The 20,550-nt window shown below is 57.5% G+C and overlaps 1 protein-coding gene across 4 annotated transcripts in view; it reads left to right on the plus strand.

Annotated features, from left to right (window-relative positions):
* Nucleotides 1-2,560: 2,560 nt before the first annotated feature.
* Nucleotides 2,561-20,550, plus strand: part of ELFN1 (extracellular leucine rich repeat and fibronectin type III domain containing 1) — a 68,182-nt gene continuing 50,192 nt past the window's right edge. For 2 of the 4 annotated variants that reach the window (XM_032328500.1, XM_032328497.1), the window contains exon 1: nt 2,561-2,829. The gene's annotated coding sequence lies outside the window, so the exon portion shown is untranslated. Of the gene's footprint in view, nt 2,830-6,296; nt 6,351-6,845; nt 6,933-20,550 lie in introns of those variants that run through there. The other 2 variants (XM_032328501.1, XM_032328499.1) reach the window with 2 other exon arrangements.

A 20,550-nucleotide genomic window follows, 5' to 3' on the forward strand; every position in this document is an offset into this window, starting at 1 on the left:
GCCGTGCTAGTTCCTTCTGAGGGTTGGTCCCCCTGGCAAATGGGACCTGATAAAGGGGCTCACTTGTAGGGTGTCTGTGGGGTGGAACTGAGTTGAAGGGAGCAGCACTCATGTGCCTGACACATGGATGGGGCTGAAACTTACAATTCCCCACGGGCCTGCTAGCCCGTGTGAGGGCGAAGTGTTTGGGGGGGACACAGAGCTGGGTACCCCTACGAGTGGCAACAGCAGCGGCAGGTGGAAGCCGGGCTGTGAGATGGGAGGGGGCGCTGGGGTGTTCCCCACCTGGGCGGTCCTCCTAGCTCCAAGGGGATGGGGTGGGGGGGGCCTGGCAGGGTGAGATTCGGGCTGTGTAGAGACATGCAGTGTGTGGGTATGCAGTGTGTGTCTACAACAGAGGCTGTGTGGGGGGCATTCAGGAGGAGTGTCTGAGAGAGAAGACTGAGATCTTGCCTCACAACAGACACACAGAGGGTGGGGAGGGCTGTGGGGGGGGGCCTCCAGCTTTATTTAGCCCAGAGAAGGACTCTCTCCAATCTACCCCCTGGGACCCCTCTTCCCAGCTTGAGGGCTGTCTTGCCTTTTGGGGGGCAGCAACCCAAGTCTGCCCTCCCCGAGAAAACAAGGGCATATTTCAAGACCTCAAGGAGCTGGAGAGGGAGTCAGGGGGTGAACGCAGGAAAGGGCCGAATGCCTGGCGGGAGGACAGTTCCTGGGGAACCAGGTCAGGACTTTCAAGGCCCTGGCTCACTGGGCACAAAGGACTTGGGGAAAGGGGCTGCATGCCGGCCAGGGCTACAAAGGAGCAGCGCACCTCCATTAGGGACCTAGGTAAAAGAGACCCTGAGGCCAGCCTCTGTCTCCACGCCCGTTCCCAGGAGGTCTGAGCGCCCCTGCGCCTAGACTCAAGGACAGCACAGCTCCAGACAGTGGCTTCGTCCTTGACCATCAGCCTCTGGTCCAAGAGTCCAAGCGAAAGGTGGTGGCTTCTCCCCCACGCTCCCAACTATCCCCTTTTAGGGTATCACCTACAGGGACTTGACGAGGCCAGGGGTGGGATAGGAGGAGCACGGAGGGTGGGCGGCCGGCGCAGCAGGCTAGATGGAGTTTATCGGCTGCGGAGAGGCCGCTGGACCAAACCCGGACCAGAGCCCCGCGCCGATCCTCGGCAGGACAGCCTTGGGCCCAGCTGCTCGAAGCCTCACGCGTAGCTCCCACCCCGCCCCCGGCCTCCTCTTGGGGTGGGGGGGAAGGGCACCCCAGGGAAAACCCCCCGGCCCTCCAACAGACCCCTCCCCTTTGCCGCGCGCGCTCTCCCAGGCACGCAGTCTGGCCCGGGCGCCTCCCTCCCTTCGCCACCCCGGGCAGGAACGCGCAGCAGGTGCGCAGCGCCGGGGGCGGGGTCCGGGGGTCGTGCCGCGCGCCCGCTGGGGTACCCACTCCGCAGCTCCAACGCCGCGGCTCGGGAAGCGGAGCGCAGGCCGTGCCGGGCGGGGGCGCTCTTGAGCCTGGTTTGGAATTTTTACCCACCGCGCAAGCAGCAAGCTAGGGCAGGGGTGGTGGGCAGTGGGAGCCCCGGGCGGGCGGTGTGGCCGCTGGGTGTGGGCTCGGGGCGTCTAGGGGGCTGTGGATTTAGAACCCAGTTTAGAGGCCAGCCGAGTGATTTCGGATCCCCGGGTATTCCGGAGGCGAATGAAAGGGAAGGGGGGATCGGTGGGAGGGAAGTCTGCCAAACGGAACCTTCCGGGAATCGGAAGGGGCCTGGGTGATCCTGCGCCCCCACCTTCTCCCCAGCTGAAGGTGGGGGTGAGCAATGGGAGGGCTGGGGGGGAGATCAACTATTTGGGGGAGGGCACGTCCCTGAGAGCCCGACCACCCTCTAGCCCCCGCCCCCCACGTGCCTAGCCCTCCTCGTCCCCGGATACGCGCGCCCCTGCGGGCTGTGCATTTGCACTCGCGGACGCGCGCGCCCACACAGGGTCTGACTTCAGGTCAACTTTCACGCGGCTCCCGGGTGTGTGTGCACACGGCCGGGTCCGCACGCGCGTGCACACCCTCCGTCCCCGGTGCCCTCCTCCCGTCGCCTCCCAAAGTCTCGACTCCGAGACCTTGGGGGCTTCAGCTCCAAATGGTGGCCTGGGGCGGGGGGCGGGGGCGCGCGGGGCGGGCCAGGAGCAGGGGGCGAGGCAGCCTCTGGGCTCCGCACGCCGCCCCCACAGCGCGATCCAACTTCCCCTACCGAGGCCCTCTCGGGACACCCCCAGTCCGCCGACGTGCGGGAGCCACACAGCCGCCCGCCCTCCGGCCGCCCCCGCCCGCGTCCCCCGCCCCTCCTCCAGCCCTCCCCGCTTCGGCTCCTACAGGAAACCTTCGATCACGCTCAGAAAGAATGTGCTACAATCTCGGCGCTGCCGCGGCCGATACAGCGCCCGCGCCCGCGCCGGAGCCGAAGCCGAAGCCGGAGCCGAAGCCGGAGCCGCCGCCGCCCCGCCTGCCCGGCCGGCCCCGGGCTCGCAGCGCGCGGTCCCCGCCGCCGCCGCCGCCCCGCGCTCGCCCCGCGCTTGACGCAGTGAGCGCCGCAGCCCGGCTCCCGCCGGCTCCGCTCCGCTCCCGGTCGCAGGCCGAGCCCAGCCCGGCGGGCTCCGGGAGGGGCGGGCAGGGCGCGAGGGGGAGGAGATCTGTCTGGAGCCAGCGAGCCCGGCGGAGGAAGAGGAGGAGGAAGGAGGGGAAGCCGCCGCCGCCGCCGCCGCCGCGCTCCGGGGATCTGGGCGCGCGCGCTCCGCTCGCCGGCGACGGTGGCGCCAGCCCCCGGCCCGCACCCGGGCCCAGGTATGAGGGGGATGGTGGGGGAAGGGGTTACGCGGGGCTGCAGGGGCGGGGGTCCCCTCTGCCGCAGCAGCGGGGCTGGTGGGTCCCCGCCCCTGGGGGAGGCGGGGAAGATGCTCTCCCGGGCGTCAGTGGGGGCGGGCGCGGGGTCCCCGGCGGCTCTTGCGGCCCGGGCCGCTCCAGCCCCCGCGCCCTGTCCTGGGCGTCCGCGCCGGGGCCGAGTTCCCCCGCTCGTGTGGCTTCGGTTGCGGCGCTTTGGGTCCGCGATTTCGGGGCACCCCCCCAACACACACACCCTGGGTTCCGAGGCGGGCGCACCCGAAGTTAGCGGTCGCCGAGCGCCGGCCGGTCAAACTTCCCTCCCCGACGCCGCGGCCCGAAGGCCCGGGACGCCGGACCCCTCGAGCCAGGAGGCGCCTCGGGGACCCCAAAACTTTCCTGACCGCCCAGCGAAGGACGGGCTGGGCAGGGAGGGGGACAGGGTGGTCTTGCCTGTGAGTGCGTACTGGTAGCCGCGGTGCCCCAAGTTGGCCCCGGGACTGCTCCCCCAACCTAGAACCCCATCTCGTAGCGGAGGGCGGAGAGGGAGCGGACTAAAGGCGCCTAGCATTCGCGCAGCCAGGATGGGGGAAGCAGCGCTCCTCCCCGCGCTTCTGGAGCCCTGGAAGGGGTGTTGCAGGACACCCCCCCCCCGCCCGCCCCGTTCGCCCGGCTCTGCCCGCAGCTGCCGAGCCCGCGGAAAGGACCGGGTTCGCAGCTATTAATAGGAGCCTGTGACCCAAACCTTTCCAGGCCCTGAAAGCTGCGAAGCTGGGCTTGGCTGCGGGGTGGGGCGGGACCCCAGGCCCGGAACTGGCTCCCTTCCCGGCTCTCATCGTCTCTGTCCTGTCGCTCTTCCCTCCACGCCCCCCCCCCATCCCTGCTCTACTCCCGGCCTTTCCATCCCGGTCTTGGGGTGTCCCCCCCAACTTTTTCTCTTCCCAAACTGCACGGTGTGGCCTGTGGCCGCCCAGTCAGTCGGGGGCCCGAGCCAGATTGGCGCGATCTGAGCACAGTCCCCAACAGAGTCCTCCTCCGCCGGATGGGTGTGGGGTTCCTGAGGCCAGATTGCCAGGGATGAGCGGGGATTTCCTCCCATCAGCGCCTCTTCTCCCAGCCTACACAGTGAGCCGCGACACCTTCGAACGCCCCGCCACCCTGCAGGCCGGTTGCTGCCCCATTTGAGGGGCAGTGGGGAGTGGGGTGGTCGCCCCAGGCAGCCTTGGGGCAATGTGGAGGGCATAGGGACTCGCGAAGCTCGGGAGAGGGTTTGGGGGTGTAGCTACAACTGCCTGTGCAGGGGCGGAGGCAGTGTCCTGGGGGCCTCTCTTTCAGCGTCTCTTCCGCACCCCCGAAGGCCCAGGAGGTTTCCGTCTCCTGCCGCCACCCCATCCCAACACTCAGATCCGAGCTTGAGTGGATTTGAGGATTTGGGGGGGGGGGGATATGGAATACTTCTTCCCGTCTGCGTATCTGCAGAGCTCAGCTCCCAAGCGGCTTGGGGGTCTTTGTCCCCCGGGCCCGGCCCCGCCCCCTCCATTAACTGGGGGACCCCCCAACGCCTTCTAGCGCTCCCGTGCGGCTCTCGGCAATCTCAGCTTTGGTGGGCGAGGTGTCGCATCCTTTCTCCTTCTCTGGGTCTGGGGGTGGGGTAGGGGGCGTGGATCGCAGTCCTGGGTCCCTGACAGATGTCCTCGCCGCGGCGCGCCGGCGTCTCTGTAACAGATTTAATGACTTACACGCAGACCGCCAATGGGCGCGGACACGGGGGAGGGGCGACCCAGATGAGACTCAGGGGACGAGGTCACAGCCAGAGGCTCAACCTCTGCTCAGGGTGGGGGACGCAGTGGTAAGGACCCTGACCCTAGCCATTGGGCCCCACCTCCTACCTCTGCGCCCCCCATTCTGGGCTTTGCTCTCTGCACCTCCCCACCCATCCTCAATCCTCCCATCCTGCGGTTGAGGGACCTTCCAGCTAGGACTTCAGTCCCGTCCCCCTCTTTGCCCCCCATTGACCTCTGAGTCCCTCCGTGGATCCCTAACACTGGGCACACATATACTTGCTTCGGGGATGGCCAGTGTGGGTCAAGGGCGGGCTGAGGCCTCTGGCCTCTGCTTGCAGGCTGCAGAAATGGGCTCATAGCCCTTGCTACAGCGGAGTAGTGAGAAGGTCCTGATGTCAAGTCTGGGCAGGAGCCTAGTACAGTCCCTGGCACGCTGGAGACGTGCATCAAAAAGCCTGCCTATCCTTCTGGAACCAGAGCCGCTTGGCCAGCGTGGGTCTGGGGGAATCAGTCAGAAAGGGAGTGGTGGGTCACCACTGGCAGGGGTTTGCCTTGGAAAGGCTGCATGGGGATCTCCGGTCATTGCTGTGTGTTTTCTGTGTAGAGTGAGGCCAGAGGCTAGAAGGTTGCTTTCTGAGACCTACTAAGAGGGAGGGACCAGGGTTGTCTCTGGGGGAGGATGAGTTTTGCCCCCATTCGAAGTGGCAGCTGGATAGACCTTGTGAACAGCAGGGAGGAGAGGGGAGACTTGTCACCACCCTCTCTGTCCCCTGTGCTCAGGCCTGGTATATCTGAGGCTTCCAGTACCTATTTGGTGATAAATGGGGGGCCTTGGCCTCCACCTGCTGGGACAGGAGTGTGGGTAGGGGGCAGCCCAAGGAGAAAGGCTACACACAGCTCAGATGCCCTAAATGGCCCCTTCGCCTTCTTCCCCATGCTTCAGCCCTGACCCTGGAGCCATATGTGAGTGGGGTACACTGACCCCCCCCATGAGGGGCACCAGCTAACACCCCCTTTATGCATCTACCCTCAACAGAGCTCCAGCAGACAGGCAGGAGGGGGCTACAAAGCACAAATTCTGGCCTGGCAGGGGGTGGCCAGCTCAGAACCTGCTCCCCCCTTTCCTGGTCAGCCTTCTGTGCCTGGGCAGGGCTGGGGGGTGACTCGCCAGTCCATATAGGACTTGCTTGTGCTGTGGACGTTCATTCATATTCCCTTTTCTGTCCCCACACACTATAGGATTTATCTTGATTTGCTGCCTTTGAATTGAGTCAACTCTTTTGTATGCTCGGTGAATTGCCCAGCTGCTGGCGGGGAGCGGAGAGCGTGCCGGGGGTACTGAGGCCGGGAATCATAGGCGGGCGGGGACAGGAAGCGGGGAGGGGGCGCTGCCCCGGCGGGGACTCTAGTGAGCTAGCAGGCCTTGAGCTGGGAACCTGGCTGGCCGAGGGGCATGCTCAGGCCTGCCCGGCTGGAGCCAGGAGTCCGGAGGGGTCGGGAGGCTCTGTCCTGGGGGCCGAGGCTGCCCCTCGGCCTCTGCTTTGGATGGGCTGTGTGGCGTGGGGCAAACGTCGGGGTCCCTCTTGACTCCGTTTCCTCGCCTGTAATATGCGGGAAGAGGGGCTTCCACACGCAGGTTGTGAGGGTCAAACTGAACGGGAAGAGTGTGGGAGAACCCCCGGAGTCATCCCAGAGGTGTGGGTGAGTGAGAGAAGGAAGGGGAGCTAGGGCTGGGGAGGGGGGCGGCCCTACCTGTCCCCCCTCCTACCGCGTTCTCTGCGCCCAGGTCTCCGTCTTTCCCTACGAGGGCGGGACCCACGGGCCCACCCGGGGCCTGCGAACGCCCTGGCTTGGCTTCATGTGGTGGGGGTCGTGGGTGGCTCAGGTCAGCACCAGCAGTCGCGCGCTCCCCTACCCGCGCGCCGCCCTCCGCCCCCACCTGGATGGGGGAGGAAGGGCAGGAGGGATCGCGAGGAAACCAGCCCTCCTTCGCTTTCTAGTACCCCCTTCCCCGGCCTGCCCCACCCCCCTGCACCCTGCCCCCCCGCCCGGCGGCCGGGAGGGAGGGGAACCCGGCGGGCGCAGGCTCGGAGCGGGACTCGCGCGGGGAGCGAGCGGGCGGGCGGGCGCGGGAGGGGCGGGGGGAGGCGCGGGGCGGGGCGGGGCCGCGCGCGGATCGATGGGCGAAGCTGGGGAGGAATCTCAATCCCCGGAGCGAAGTTAGAGCCTGGAGGACGGCGGCGGCGGCGGCAGGCGCAGCCGCGGAGCGCGGCCCGGCGGCAGGTAAGCGCGGCGCCGGGAGCCCGAGGCGAGCGCGGCGGGCGCCCAGCCCGGGACGCGGGACCCAGGCGGACCCGCGCGCTCCCCCTCGCCCCGGGCCCCGTGCGCCCTCGCAGCGTGGCGGGCAAAGTTGGAGGAACTTGGGGCGGGCGCGCGGCTCAGCCGGCGGAGCGGGGGTCCGGGTTGGGGTCTTGCTCCCCCCACCCCCGCCCCTGTCGCTGCTTCCCGTCGCACCACTTCTTGCTCGCGTGGCCTTGCTCCTTCTTCGGTCTTCTCTTGGCTGCACCCTTCGCCGTCCGCGGCAGGTCGTGTGCCCCAGAGCTGCTGCTGCTCCCAGCGGCCCACCCTCTGCGGCCTTGGGTCCGCGACCCGGGTGGGTGTCCGCGGCACCATCCCCGCCCGGTCTGCCTTCCAGGCGTCTCGCTTCTCGTCACCCGGCGGCGGGACGGTCCGGGAGCACTCGGGGGAGGGGCCGCGTTCCGTGGTACCCCCCGGGGGAGTTGAAGCCCCGGTGTGGGGGTCGGGGCCTTTGCCTCTGAACTTGGTGAATCTTCTCCACCCCTCCCCCGACCTTGTACCCGTTCTCATTGTCATGGCTTTTGGGGGAGTGCAGTTGAGCCTTCTTGCCCCAGTCTGCTTCTAAAGACAGGCATCTGCTTTTCATCCTTTAAAATCCTCGAATCACCTGCTTGAGGGCCTCTGGCATCAAAATCAGACTTCCAAGCATCACCTGCGTGACTTTGGAGGCACATGACTTTGGAGCCTCAGTTATCACATCTGGAAAATGGGGGTAGGATGATAATGTGTAATTTATGGAGGAAACACCACGATGGAGGCTTAGCACTGGGAGGGCCCCCGGAGTCCTTTCCTCCAGGCTTGGGAGACCAACCCAGGTTTGCACTGCCCAGCAAAGCCTCAGGTGTGAACTGCTTCTCTTTGGGCCGGTGCATCATGGAGTCCTTGCTTGGATGCAGCTGTAGCTGCCTTTTCCCTGCTATATTGGGCTGAGGACTGTGCAGAGAGCATTCCCTGGGTCTCAGATCCTACAAGCCTTGGGGACAGAAGCTTTTGAAGTGTGCGGAGTGCACGGAGTTAGGAGAGCAAACCTCTCCACTCTGTCTTTCACAGGGGCCATCTCCAAAGAGACCCCCAGCCTCTGCCCAGCCCCAAAAGGGAAGGAGAAAATGGGGCTCTGTTGTTTTAAACCACAGAGACTCTGATCTTTCCCACCTAGGCAGCCCCCTGGCCTCCCCTGCCCTGGGTCCTTGCAGCTTTCAGCTTTTAACTGAACAGCCTTGCGGGGTGGGGGTGGGGGGCGCAGAATCATTACCCCATGCCAGGTTTGTGCTCCACTTTGTCTGAAGAGGAGAAAACCCCAGAACTAGAGAGACAAACTTCAGACAGTGGGGCTTGTTAGAAGGGAATGCCTGCCTTTACTCTGGGTTTAGGGTGTTGGAAACAGGCCAGGACCCAAGCCAGCACTTTGGTCCCTCGTATTCCTGGGCACATGCCCCCGGGTTGGGGGTGGGGGGCTCTGAACATCTTCCAGTGGACAGACGATGTCCGAATCAGAAAGGTTGGGAGCCATGAGCTCCTGGCATTGGCTGGACCCTCTCCTGGGGACAACTGTGCAGCCCTCCTGATGGTGATAGGCTGGTCGCCTGTGTGGGATTGCCGAAAGCAAGCAATTCTCGACTCTCAGAAAAGCCGGGATAGGCACCTTATCTGAAGGCCTGGCAAACCGGGTTGCGGGGGTGGTGGTGTATGCCTTCACCTGTGGCCAGAGGAAGGGAGGAAGAACAATGTCCCTTTCCTCATCAGCCCCATGGAACTCTCTGGAAAGCTCAGAAATTCTTCCAAATGCCTTTGGAAGCAGGTGCCTCACACCTGGCCTGGGGAGAGGCTTCTGCTCCCCGCCCCCCCAAAGAACAGGTGGTCGTAGTCCCTAGAAGAGCCTAGGGCCAGAGCCTGGACCTTCTCTTAGACTCCGGGATTTGACTCCTTGGACCCTAAATGTCTCCTCGTCAGCATCACCTGTTTCAGGGAAGAAGCATTAGGCCAAAACTGTGGCCGTGACTCAGGTCAACGGAGTGAAATGGAACTGTCAGCCTGGGTCCCACATCTGTGTGTCTCTAGCACGCACACATGTGTACACATGCACACATACCCCATTGTAGGTTTCATAGGGGTTTTCTAAACACCCAGGAGCCGGGGCCCCTGCCCCACCCCCTGTTTCTTCCCCCTTAGGGGCCCAGGGCCAGTCAGCAAAGGACCCTGTTCCCAAGGATGTCGAAGCAGCAGGGAAATTGAGCAAAGCTGCTTGAATTTGGGGCGTTCGTATATCTCCGTGGGAAACAGGCAGACCGACCCTGTGGATGCCGACCGAGTGGGTGGCGGAGAAAACATACGGAGGGAGGACACAGGATAAAAAAATGCCCATGAGTGACAGGCAGGAGATAGATCTCTGGGGCCAGGTGACAGGGCCATAAATTTCCGGGCGTGAACCTGGAGCGGCTGTGGTATTGCCGCGGACACTGGATCCGTTTATCATCTCCGCGGTCCCCGCCGTGCCCCCCAACAGCGCCCTTCCCTTTTTGTTTGTCGTGGATTCTGATTTCTTCCAACACAGGCTCTGGTGTCCGCTGGCCTTGGGTGTGTGGCCGACGGTGCCGCCCACGAGGCGGGGGGGACTGGAGCTCTGACGCGGCAGGGACCTTGCCGCCATCCATCCCAGCACCCGCTGTACATGTGGGGAGACGGAGGGCGGGCTGTTGTCTGAGGTCGCAGAGTGAGTGGGGGCAGAGAGGGCGGTAAAGGGGTCCCGTCTCTGTGTAGTGGTTCTGGGCTTACTGGGCAGGCATGGATAGCCTCCACGGCTAGGGACAGCTCCTGTTCCCTGTGCACCCCTGACCTCCCAAACCCCCTGTGCCAGCCGCTGGCCCCGGAGGGGAGCAGGAATGGGGTGGAGCTGTGGCTGCTCGGTTCCTTTCTCTGGGCCTGCCTGTCCCTCGTCCTCCACCCCACCTGCCCAAGTCCGGCAGGCTGAGACCTGGCTTCGTCAAGTTCTCCTGGGGAAGAGGAGAGGTTATAGGGACTATCCTGGGACCTGGTGGCCGTATGGGGGCAGCCCTTCGAGCTGGAAAAGTCCCTGAAGGTTTGCTCAGCAAATATATTGAGGACCACTGTGCTCTCTGCCTGGAGCCTTGGGACGAGACTGCGACAGAGCTCTGCTGTTGGTGGGGCTTGTGTCCAGGGTGGGGACTCATATCCTAGACATAACCATACAAACGTACACATGCAGGCCCATCTTCCAGAAGGGTCTAGCATTAGCTAGAGGTCACACAGCTACAGGGGGGTGGAGCAGGGCTGGAATCCTCCTGGGAGGGAAGCAGGACCAGGTGCTTGCCTCCTCCAGGCTGGCCTCGGGCTTAGAGACTAAGCAAGAACAGAGAACCCAGGGCAGCAGGGGCTAGGGTTGACCACTTTCTTAGGGTCAACAATGGGCAAAATTTGGCTCCCTGCTCTGGGGGAGCAGTGGGGAGACTGAGTCACAGAGGCTGGCCCAGCATCTGAGTACTGGGGCCAAGGCCACACTGAGGCCTTTCAGTGGCAGCCTCCACCCCTCCCTGCCCAGACCCTGGGGCTGTTCCATGGCGCTGTCTGTGACTCAGCCTCCCTTCCTGCCTGACAATGAGCCTTAGTTCCTTCAGAATTAATGGCCAGCCTTGCCTTCAGGGTTTCCCTCCTCTGTGAGCTGGCCTCCAGCTCCTTCTTGGGGGACTGCCCTGCCCTAGGCCTGGGGGCTCCCAGAAGAGGGGTTGGGCCAGCCCCCTAAATGGCGGACAGCATTTGGATGACCTAGAAGGAAGGAGCAGACATCTGGGCTCAGAGGCCTTTGGGGGAGCAGTGAGCGGAGCTGGGGGAGGGGGGACCTTCACAGGCAGCTGGGCAGGGAGGGGGCGGACCCCACACCAAGGCATGGGGATGCCATTCAGGGTACCTTCCTCCGCCAGGATGGGCTCCCACGGCCATGGGGCTTGGCGCCCCCCATCAGCAGCCCTCAGTGTGGGTTTGTGGCACTCCACGGTGCCTCTGATTTGGCCCTTCCGTATAACAGATGGGGAGACTGAGGCCCAGATAGCACAGCAGGCCGGTGTCAGAGCAGATGGGGGTGTCCAGGCTCAGCCCTGCATCTTGCCTTCGCTCCCCCTTGCAGTGAGCACGGGGTCTTTGCAGAGCTTCTCTGCCTCCCAGATGAGGCTGCGGAGGCCCTGCCTGCTGCTCTGTGGGGTGAGGGTCAGGGTGTGCACATGCAGACTGGCCTGTGGGCCGCAGCCCCCCTTTAGGTCAGCTCTCTACTGTCTGCCCCTCCAGTGGCTACTTCTGCAGGTTGGCATTTAGGAAGCCCGGGGCCCTGAGAGCCGTCTGTGTCTGCAGATGGGCACAGTGAGGCAGGAGCCCTGGGCTGTTCCTGGAGACGTGCGGGGGGAGGGCAGCCTGGAGGTTCCCCCGTGTTCACCGACAGAATCTGATTTTGTTTCCAGCAGGATCCAGCCAAGGCACCTCCCTGTCATTAGATCCCTTTAGTTTAAAAACCACAAAGACACAAGGGCAGGGCACCATGCACTGCCCCCCACTCAGGCATGAGGACCGTGCAACTGGCTGGGGGGGGGGGTCCAGGGGGAGAACAGCAATTAGGCAGCGGGCTCTTGGGGGCCCTGACAGCACACTGTCTGAGCCATGGGGAGAGGCTGCAGACAGGCAGATGTCGGCTCCTGGCCCCTCCCTAAAGGCCACATCTACCAACCCGTTCCCCCACGCCCATCCCGGAAGCCCAAAGGGCCGGGGACCCCCCAGATGTGTCTCATGAGCCTGTCCTGGGCCTCCCCGCCATCTGCACTGAACGGTATGCCCTGCCTCTGAGCGCCCTCAGAAGCTTCTGGAAGGACCCAGCTGCTGGTCAGGGGTTGGGGGGTGGCTGAGCCTGGTGCTTTCATCTGTCAAATGGGTCTGAAGCGCAGCCCGGTCGTCGGATGCTGGGGCTGGGGTATCACAGGCCCTGGGCAGGAGGCCCAGGTTGTGCAGTGGCTTTCCTCCTCTCCTGGAGCCTGGTGTTCTCTGTAGTGGGAGGGCAGCTGGGCTCAGCGTCCAGCGGAGTGTGAACTGATGTGAGCTCCGTGGAGGACAAAGTTGCTGCCACTCACGGGGCCCCCAGAGCCTCTGTTTTCTCCCGTTGGGGCCTCAGCCCCACAATCCTCGCTTCCTCGGGGAGGCCTTGGCTCGGCTCTAGTGTCCCTCTGTGCCCTGCCGTGCAGAGGCAGGGACAGAGGGTGCCAGGGAAAGGGCCAGGAAGTGCGAAAGCCCTGGGGAGCAAGGTGCCTGGTGTTGGAGGAGGGGCAAGACCAGCGGGCCAGCCACCAGGAGCAAGAGGCCGGTAGGCGGGGTCAGGGGGCCCCCCACGTCTGGGACGGTGGCAGAGCTCTGGGAAGAGCTGGGTCCCTTTCTGTTTGCCTTGGGGAGCTTTTTGGGGAGTTCGAGCAGTAAGCAACGAGGATAGCTTCTCTGTTTAAGGGATCCCTCTGGGGGCAAAGGCAGGGTTTTTAGGGGTGGGAATGGGCCACCCAGCTGGGAGTCTCTGATGTCTGGGAGAAATGGGGTGGCCCGAATCAGGCCGATGGCACTGGCGATGGAGAGACAGAGGCATAGGCTGCCTGTGTTTTGGCGTCGCCTAAAATATCAGAGCTGCGTTCCTATAGAGAAGGATATCCTGTAAAGCAAACCGTTGCCTATGAGTGTCCGTTATGAAATGAGGCATGCATTGTGCAGGGAACAGGATTGTGTAAAGCAAATCTTCTTGGCCCTTTGACATCCATTAGCATTTCAGAGAGATCTTTCCACGGGAGCTGAACGCCCCCCGCCCCCCCGCCGACACAGATGGGTAGGAGGCCCCCCAGGGTGGACGTGGTGCCCAGCCCTCAGGGGGCTGGGTGCAGATGGAGTGCCAGAATGTTCGTGGCCACGGGCAGGTGAGCTTCCCCTTGGAGACACGCTCCTCAGGTCTGGGTTTGTGAGCGATCGCCTGTGTGCCGGGGCGTGCATTCTGTGTGCAGGTGTGTGTATATGCGCTCACACACGCATCTGCACCACAGCCACCTAGGGGAGCTGCCCCCTCTACCTCCCAAAGACAGGAGCAGGAAGCGGCTGTCGCCCGACGAAGGGCACCTTCCCGGCCAAGTCCTCGGGCTCAGGGCTTAGATGCTGGGACATGAATTTGTTGTCTGCTCTTTTTATTTTTTGCAAATTCAGTAGAGCAGACCGAGGGTTTAAAATGAAGGGTGCCTGTCGGGCTCCTGGAGGCCCCCCAGCTCGGACTGCCCGCGCCTGTGGGCCTGGGGGAGGAGGGCAGGCCAGACGCGGGCCTTGGAGGCGTCTGCCGTCTGACAGACGCGGGCTTATTTTGGTGTCCTCATTATGCTGTCCCCACAGAGAAAGAACATGCTAGGTCTAAAGGAACGTGATTCGCCAGAGACAGCTTTTTAGAAAAACAACTCACCAGAAACCCAGTGTTGCCACCGGCCTTAATCCATACTCGTCGGGGCTGAAGTGGGCAGCTGTGCCCGGAAGGCCAGGATACCCACGCGCTGCCAGGCACAGCGCACATGCGTGCACACACGCATGCACTTACACTGGGCACCTCTCCCACGCTCGTGTGCAAGCACACCACATGCTCTCACTCATGCAAACCTGCCAGCCGGCTCTCACTCGGACACAGGTGTGGGGACACATGCACACTCACGCCCAGGCCCTGGACGAGTCTGAAGCCGTCGGCACGGCCTCTGGGGTTCTTGAGCACACGCACTGCCGTGCCCAGCCGCGTCCTCTGTCACACCCCTGTGCCGTCGGACGTGGTGCTGAAGTTTCCACACATCTTCGTGCAACCCCCCCGGCGTGCTCCAGCAGGCACACATGCCAGGTGTGCTCACACCGTGTGTGCCGATACACACACAGGGGTGCATTTCTCTCTGGCAGGGCTGGGAGGAGGGCTCCAGTGTGCGGCTGGGTCCGGGGCTGTGGGGAAGCCCAGACTCTCGTGGCGCCGGTGCCTCCCTGCTTACACAGCCGGGAGGGGACAGAACCAACCGCACAGCACTTATAGCTCCCACCGTCCTGTGAGGGGAAATGTCTGCAAATTCTGAATTCGGGGGACAGTCCCCATTTGGGGGGGACAGGAGATGGGAGGTACTTGGTGGGAAAGGGGGGAAGCTGGGCCATGCTTCAGAATCAGAGCTTTGGGGCTGTTCCAGCTGGGGACCCGGGCTGGGAGGGGCAGGGACTCAACCCCTGGTGCTCGGCCGCAGCTGTCTGGCTTCCTCAGCCACCAACCCCCTGTCATCTCCCAGCAGCTCAGGACCCTTCCCTCCTGTCCCACCTGCTGACCCTAACCTCCATCTCAAGGGGGATCCTGCAGCCACAGGACCTTGCACCCCGTGAGCTTAGCTCACTCACAGGCCATGCACCCCGGTCATCTTCACAGGGACAGGGAGGGAGGGGCTGTGTGCCCATTTCACAGACGAACAGACTAAGGAATGAGCCGGTGACTTGGGCCAGGCTTGCTGCTCACCAGAGCCCAGATCTGCCCATCACAGATACCTCCCACCCCAGCCCACTGCAGCTGGCCCTCTGCCCATTTTACAGATGCATAAGCTGAGCCTCCCTGAGGAGGGGGAAGAGTCACTGGCTGTTGACAGCCTGGAGCTGGCTCTGGCCCTCGATGCGGAGGAACCAGGGCCCTGGGCGAGGGACCGCAGGAGGTGCTGGTGGGGCCCAGGCCACCCCCTCTCCACCCCGCCTAGAGTTCTTTGTCGGACATGGTCAGCAGGAGTCCGGGACCGAGGCAGCCTTGGATTTCGATGGTGGGGAAGCAGCCAAGATTGTAGGGAAATGACCCTGAGGTCATGTTTGGAGTGAAATCCTAAGGGGGACAGGGCAGCAGAGGCCGATGGCCTTTGGTGACTCGTACGGTGTTCTGGAGGGACTCTGGTGGTCAGGAAGGCTGGGTCGAGCAGAGGCTGCGTGGTGTGCGTGCAACATGGCCTTCAGCCGCTTGTCAGCGGGATCATTCACCTACTGTGACAGTGGAGGTGCGTGAGCCTCCTGGGGGGTGCTCCTCCTGGTTTCCGCACACTAGCAGAGGTCCCCCCAGAGGTCCTTGTCCTTGAGCACTCCGCCCCCCTGGCAGGGACCCACGGCTGTCTCTATAGACTCCCCTTTTCTGGACATTTCCCATCAGTTGAATCCTACAGCATGTGGCTTCCTTCCCGTTTTCCAGGTTCCCGAATCCGTAACCCAGGGTAATAGCTTGTTTACTTTCGGGGCTGAACAGGATTCCATTTTTCGCTGTACCGGGTTTCATTTATCTATGCGTGGATCTCCGGTGTTGGGATGGTGTAGAGTTTGGGACAGGCATGAATGATGCTGCTTCCTTCGGTGTAGAGGCTTGGCGTGGACGTGTGTCTTCATTTCTCAGGCAGGGTCCCTGCAGTGGGACTGTCCCATCGTATGGTAAGTTCATGTTTAAATTGTTAACATGCGGTCAAATGATTTTCCCATCAACACAGTTGAATGTTTTTCATGCACTCGTGAGATATTCTTCTTACTTTTTGGATACAATTTCTGTTGAAATCTTTTGCCCACATTAATTTGTCTTACTGAGTTTCGAAACCGTTCAAAAGCATTGAGTGAATTCTTTCTACATTCCGGATACAAGTCCTTTATCAGAAGTATGACTTGCAAATACCTTATTCCCAGTCTGTAGCTCATCTTTCAGTGTTTTAAAGGTGGCTTTTAGAAGTTTTTATTTATAGTAGACTCTGCTTTTGTCCATTTTTTTTCCCTTTACTGTGTTCCGTTCTCATTTTTGGTACTTGAGAATTCTTTGCTTAACCCAAGGTCACCAAGATTTTCCTCTACATTTTTTGTTGTTGTTCTGTGAGTTTTAGAGTCTTAGTTCTTGCATTTGAGTCTGTTGTCTATTTTTTTTTCCTAAAGATTTTATTTATTTATTTATTTGTCAAGAGAGATAGAGAGAGCCCAAGCAGAGGGAGGGGAGCAGGAGAGGAACAGGCAGGCTTCCCGCTGAGCAGGGAGCCCAATGTGGGACTTGATCCCAGAATTCTAGGATCATGACCTATGTTTCACCGACTGAGCCACCCAGGAGCCCTGCTGTTGTCCTTTTTTTTTTTTTTTAGAGAGAGAGAGAGCAAGAGCACACAAGCAGGCAGGCAGAGAGGCTGGCAGAGGCAGAGAGAGAAGCAGGCTCCCTGCTGAGCAAGGAGCCCCTGTGGGACTCGATCCCAGGACTCTGGGATCATGACCTGAGCCGGGCGGCGGCTTAACCCACTGAGCCACCCAGGCGTCCCACTGTTGTCCTTTTTGAAGTGACTATTTGGGCACAGTGTGTAAAGGTCTAAGTTTAGTTTTCGGTATATGGAGACCTGATTGTCCCCACACCATTTTTATTGAGGACTAACTTCTCTGCATGAAGGGTTCTGGGTAGCATGAGGGTAAAGGTTTGTTTGTGGGGTCTTGTTTCTATTCCACTGATGCTCCTGTCTGTTCTGATGTCTGAACAGCCTTGACAGCATCGTGGGCAAGTTTTTCAAGTGTGTAATGTAAATCTTCCACGTTTGTTTTTCTTCCTGAAAAACTGTTCTGGTTATTCTAAGTCCTTTGCATTTCCATGTAGACTTAAGGATCAGATGGTCAATTTCTTTTTTCTTCTTCATTTTTAGAGAGTGAGAGTGGGGGAAGGGGGAGCAGAGAGTAGCAAAGGAGGAGAAATCCTCAAGCAGACTCCCCACCCAGTAGGGAACCCAATGTGGGGCTCTGTCTCATGATGATGAGATCATGACCTGAGCCGAAACCTAGGGTTGGATGCTTAACCTACTGAGCCACCCAGGCCTCTGAATTGGTCAATTTCTTAGATAATTTAGAAATAGAGAACAATTTAGGGAAAAAAAAAGGCTGCTAGGATTTTGATGGGCCCATGTTTAATTTATCTGTCAATTTGGGTATATTAAGTATCCCAATCCATGAACATGGAATGTCTCTCCATGAATTTAGACCTTTAATTTCTCTTAGCAATTTTTTGTTTTCCATGTGCAAGTCTTGCTAATTAAATCTCTTTTGTTAAATTTATTTCTCAATATTTTTTGATACTATTGTGAGTGGAATAATTTTCTTAATTTCATTTTCAGATTGTTTGTTACTACTACCTAGGAATAAAATTGAGTTTGATATATTGATCTGTTATCCAGTGGTCTTGCTAAATCTAGTTATGAGCTAGTTCCAGTGGACTTTTTGTGGACTCCTTCGATTTTTTTCATACAACAGCATGTCATCTGCAAATAGGAGAGTTTAACATCTTCTCTTTCAAACTAGATTCCTATTATTATTTTTCTCGTCTTACTGCACTTGGTAGAACCTCCAGAATCATGCTGAAAGGCAGATGTGCTTTGCTATTGGCCCTGGCTCTACAGGCAAAGCGTTTGGTTTTCCACTGTTAAGTAAGATGTTGGTCATGGTTTTCATAGATGGTCTTTTTGGGCTGAAGAGGTGCCTTGTACTCCTGGTTGTGCGTTTTTATCACGCATGGGTGCTGGGTTTGGTCAGGTGATTTTGTTTTGTTTTGGTTTTTGCATCTGCGACATGGTCATGGGGTTCTTGTCCTTTTGTCTATAGTCGTGTGATATGTATGGGACTGGTTGATTTTCAGACACCAGCCCTAAATCTAGCCTTGCCTTCCTGGGATAAGTGCCACCTATATAATCCTCTTTATATGTTGATGGATTTGGTTTCCTAATGGTGAAGGATTTTTGCACCTGTGTCCGTGAGGGATATCAGTCTGTTCTTTTCTTATGATGTCTTTGACTGGTTTTGGTATCAAGGGAAAAAAATGCCAGTCTCAGAGAATGAGTATGGAAGTTTTCATCCCTGTTCTTTTCTGAAAGAGTTTGTTAAAGTTCAATATTATTTCTTTAAATATTTGACCCAATTTACCACTAAAGTCGCCTATGCTTGGACTTTTCTTGTGGGGGTATTTTAAATCATTCATTTAAAAATGGTTTAAGTCTATCCAGGTTTTTCTTGCATCAGTTTTGAAAATTTTTGTCTTTTAGGAATATTGTACTTCATCTAAGTTGTCTAACTTGTTGGCATCAGGTTGTTCATAATATTTCTTGAACCTCTCTTTAATTTCTGTAGGACTGGTAGTGATGTTTCCTCTTTACTAACTGCTTTTATAACTTGTGTCTTCTCCCGCTCTCCATTCTTGGGCAGTCTAGCTAAAGGTTTCCCATTTCTGTTGATCTTCTAAAATAACTGAATTTTGGGTTCATTGATTTTTCTCTATTTTCTTCTGTTTTTTTATTCCATCAATCTCAGTTTTCTCTTTATTTTTTCTTTCTTTCTTTTTTTTTTTTTAAAGATTTTATTTATTTGAGAGAGAGAGATAACCAAAGAGCATGACCAGGGAGGAGAGGGAGAGGCAGACTCCTGCCAAGCAGGGAGCCCAACACGGGACCCGGTCCCAGGACCCTGGGATCTTGACCTGAGCCGAAGGCAGACACTCAGCCATTGAGTCACCCAGGCTCTCTATTTTCTTTATTTTATTTGCTTTGGGTTCAGGTTCCTCTGGTTTTCTTTCTTTCTTTTTTTTTTTTTTTTTAAAGATTTTTAAATTTTATTTATTTGACAGAGAGATCACAAGTAGGCAGAGAGGCAGGCAGAGAGAGAGAGGAGGAAGCAGACTCCCTGCTGAGCAGAGAGCCCAATGTGGGGCTCCATCCCAGGACCCTGCAATCATGACCTGAGCTGAAGGCAGAGGCTTTAACCCACTGAGCCACCCAGGCACCCCTCCTCTGGTTTTCTAGTTTCTTCAGGTGAGAACTTAGGTTATTGATTTTCTTCTTTTCTGATATGCATTAAAATCTATACATTTTAAGAGAAGACCTACTTTTAACTTCCTCTCATAGATTTTGGTACATTTTGGTTTTATTTTCATTGAATTAAAGACATTTTCTAATTTCCTTGGTGGATTTTTTTTTTGACTCATGGACTATTTAAAACTCTAGTTTACTTTCCAGATATTTGAGGAGATTTCTCATGATTTATTTCTTTTGTTGATTTCTTTTCAGTTCCATTGTGGCTGGAGACAATACTTTCTACAATTTCATTCATTTTAAATTTATTGAGGTTCATTTTACAGCCTGGCACATGTCTGCCCTGGAGAATGTACCATGTGTATTTGCAAAGAATGTGTGTTCTGCTGGATGGAATATTCTATAAATGTCAGTTTGGTCAACTTGGTGATGGTACTGTTTGTTTTCTACAACTTTGCTTGTTTTCTGACTATTGTTCTTGTCAGTTATTGAGAGTGGAGAATTGAAATCTCCAACTATTGTTGAATGTCTGTTTCTCCTTTTAATTTTGTTGATTTTTGCTTAATGTATTCTGGGGCTCTTTAATTATGGGCATAGTCACATAGAATTATGTCCTCCTGAGATATGGACCTGTTTATCATTATGAAATGTGACTCTTTGCCTTTGGATTTCTTTCTTTCTTTCTTTCTTTCTTTCTTTCTTTCTTTCTTTCTTTCTTAGCAGGAGAGTGTGGGGAGAGAGAGAAGGGGTGTAGTGGGGGGAGAGAATCTAGAGGCTCCAAGCCCAGCATGGAGCCCGACACAAAGCTTGATCTCATGACCCTGAGATCATGACCTGAGCTCAAATCAAGAGTTGGTTGCTTAACTGATGGGGCACCTGGGTGGCTCAGTGGGTTGGGGCCTCTGCCTTCAGCTTAGGTCATGATCTCAGGGTTCTGGGATCGAGCCCTGCATTGGGCTCTCTGCTCTGTGGGGAACCTGCTTCCTCCTCTCTCTCTCTGCCTGCCTCTCTGCCTACTTTTGATCTCTGTCTGTCAAATAAATAAAAATAAAATCTTAAAAAAAAATGTTGGATGCTTAACTGAATGAGCCACCCAGGTGCCCAAGCCTTTGGTAATATTTCTTAAGTCTATTTTGTCTGATACTAATGTGTTCAGTCCCGCTCTGTTACGTGAATTGTTTGCACATATTTTCCCATCGTTTTGCTTTTAACATGGTTGTATGTTTGAATCTGAAGTCCAACACTTTTAGATAATCTGTACTTGGATCTTGTTCTTTTAATCTAGTCCAACAATCTCTGCCTTTTGATCAGGCTGTTTAGTCCCTTTACATTTAATGTATTTTGTATTTGATATGGTTACACTTTTCTTATTTTCTACATGTCTCCTCCTTTTCCTCCTCTCTTTCTCCTTTGTTGTCTTCTTTTGTGTTTAGGTAAATAATTTTAGTGAGCTGTATTAATTCCTTTGTTAATTTTTAAAACTACATTACTTTAAGTTGTTTTCTTAGTGGCTGCCCTGGGGATTAGAATGTGCATCTTAACTCATTGCATGTGATTTCAGATTAACACTAATTTAATTATGGTGAAATATGGAAACTCTGCTTCAGTGTAGTCCCATTATCTCTTTCTCCTTGTTCTGTTATTGTCATATATACTACATTAATATCTGCTAAGACCCCAAC

This window comes from Mustela erminea, chromosome 20 (genome assembly GCF_009829155.1).
Source record: "Mustela erminea isolate mMusErm1 chromosome 20, mMusErm1.Pri, whole genome shotgun sequence".
Classification (NCBI taxonomy): domain Eukaryota; kingdom Metazoa; phylum Chordata; class Mammalia; order Carnivora; family Mustelidae; genus Mustela; species Mustela erminea.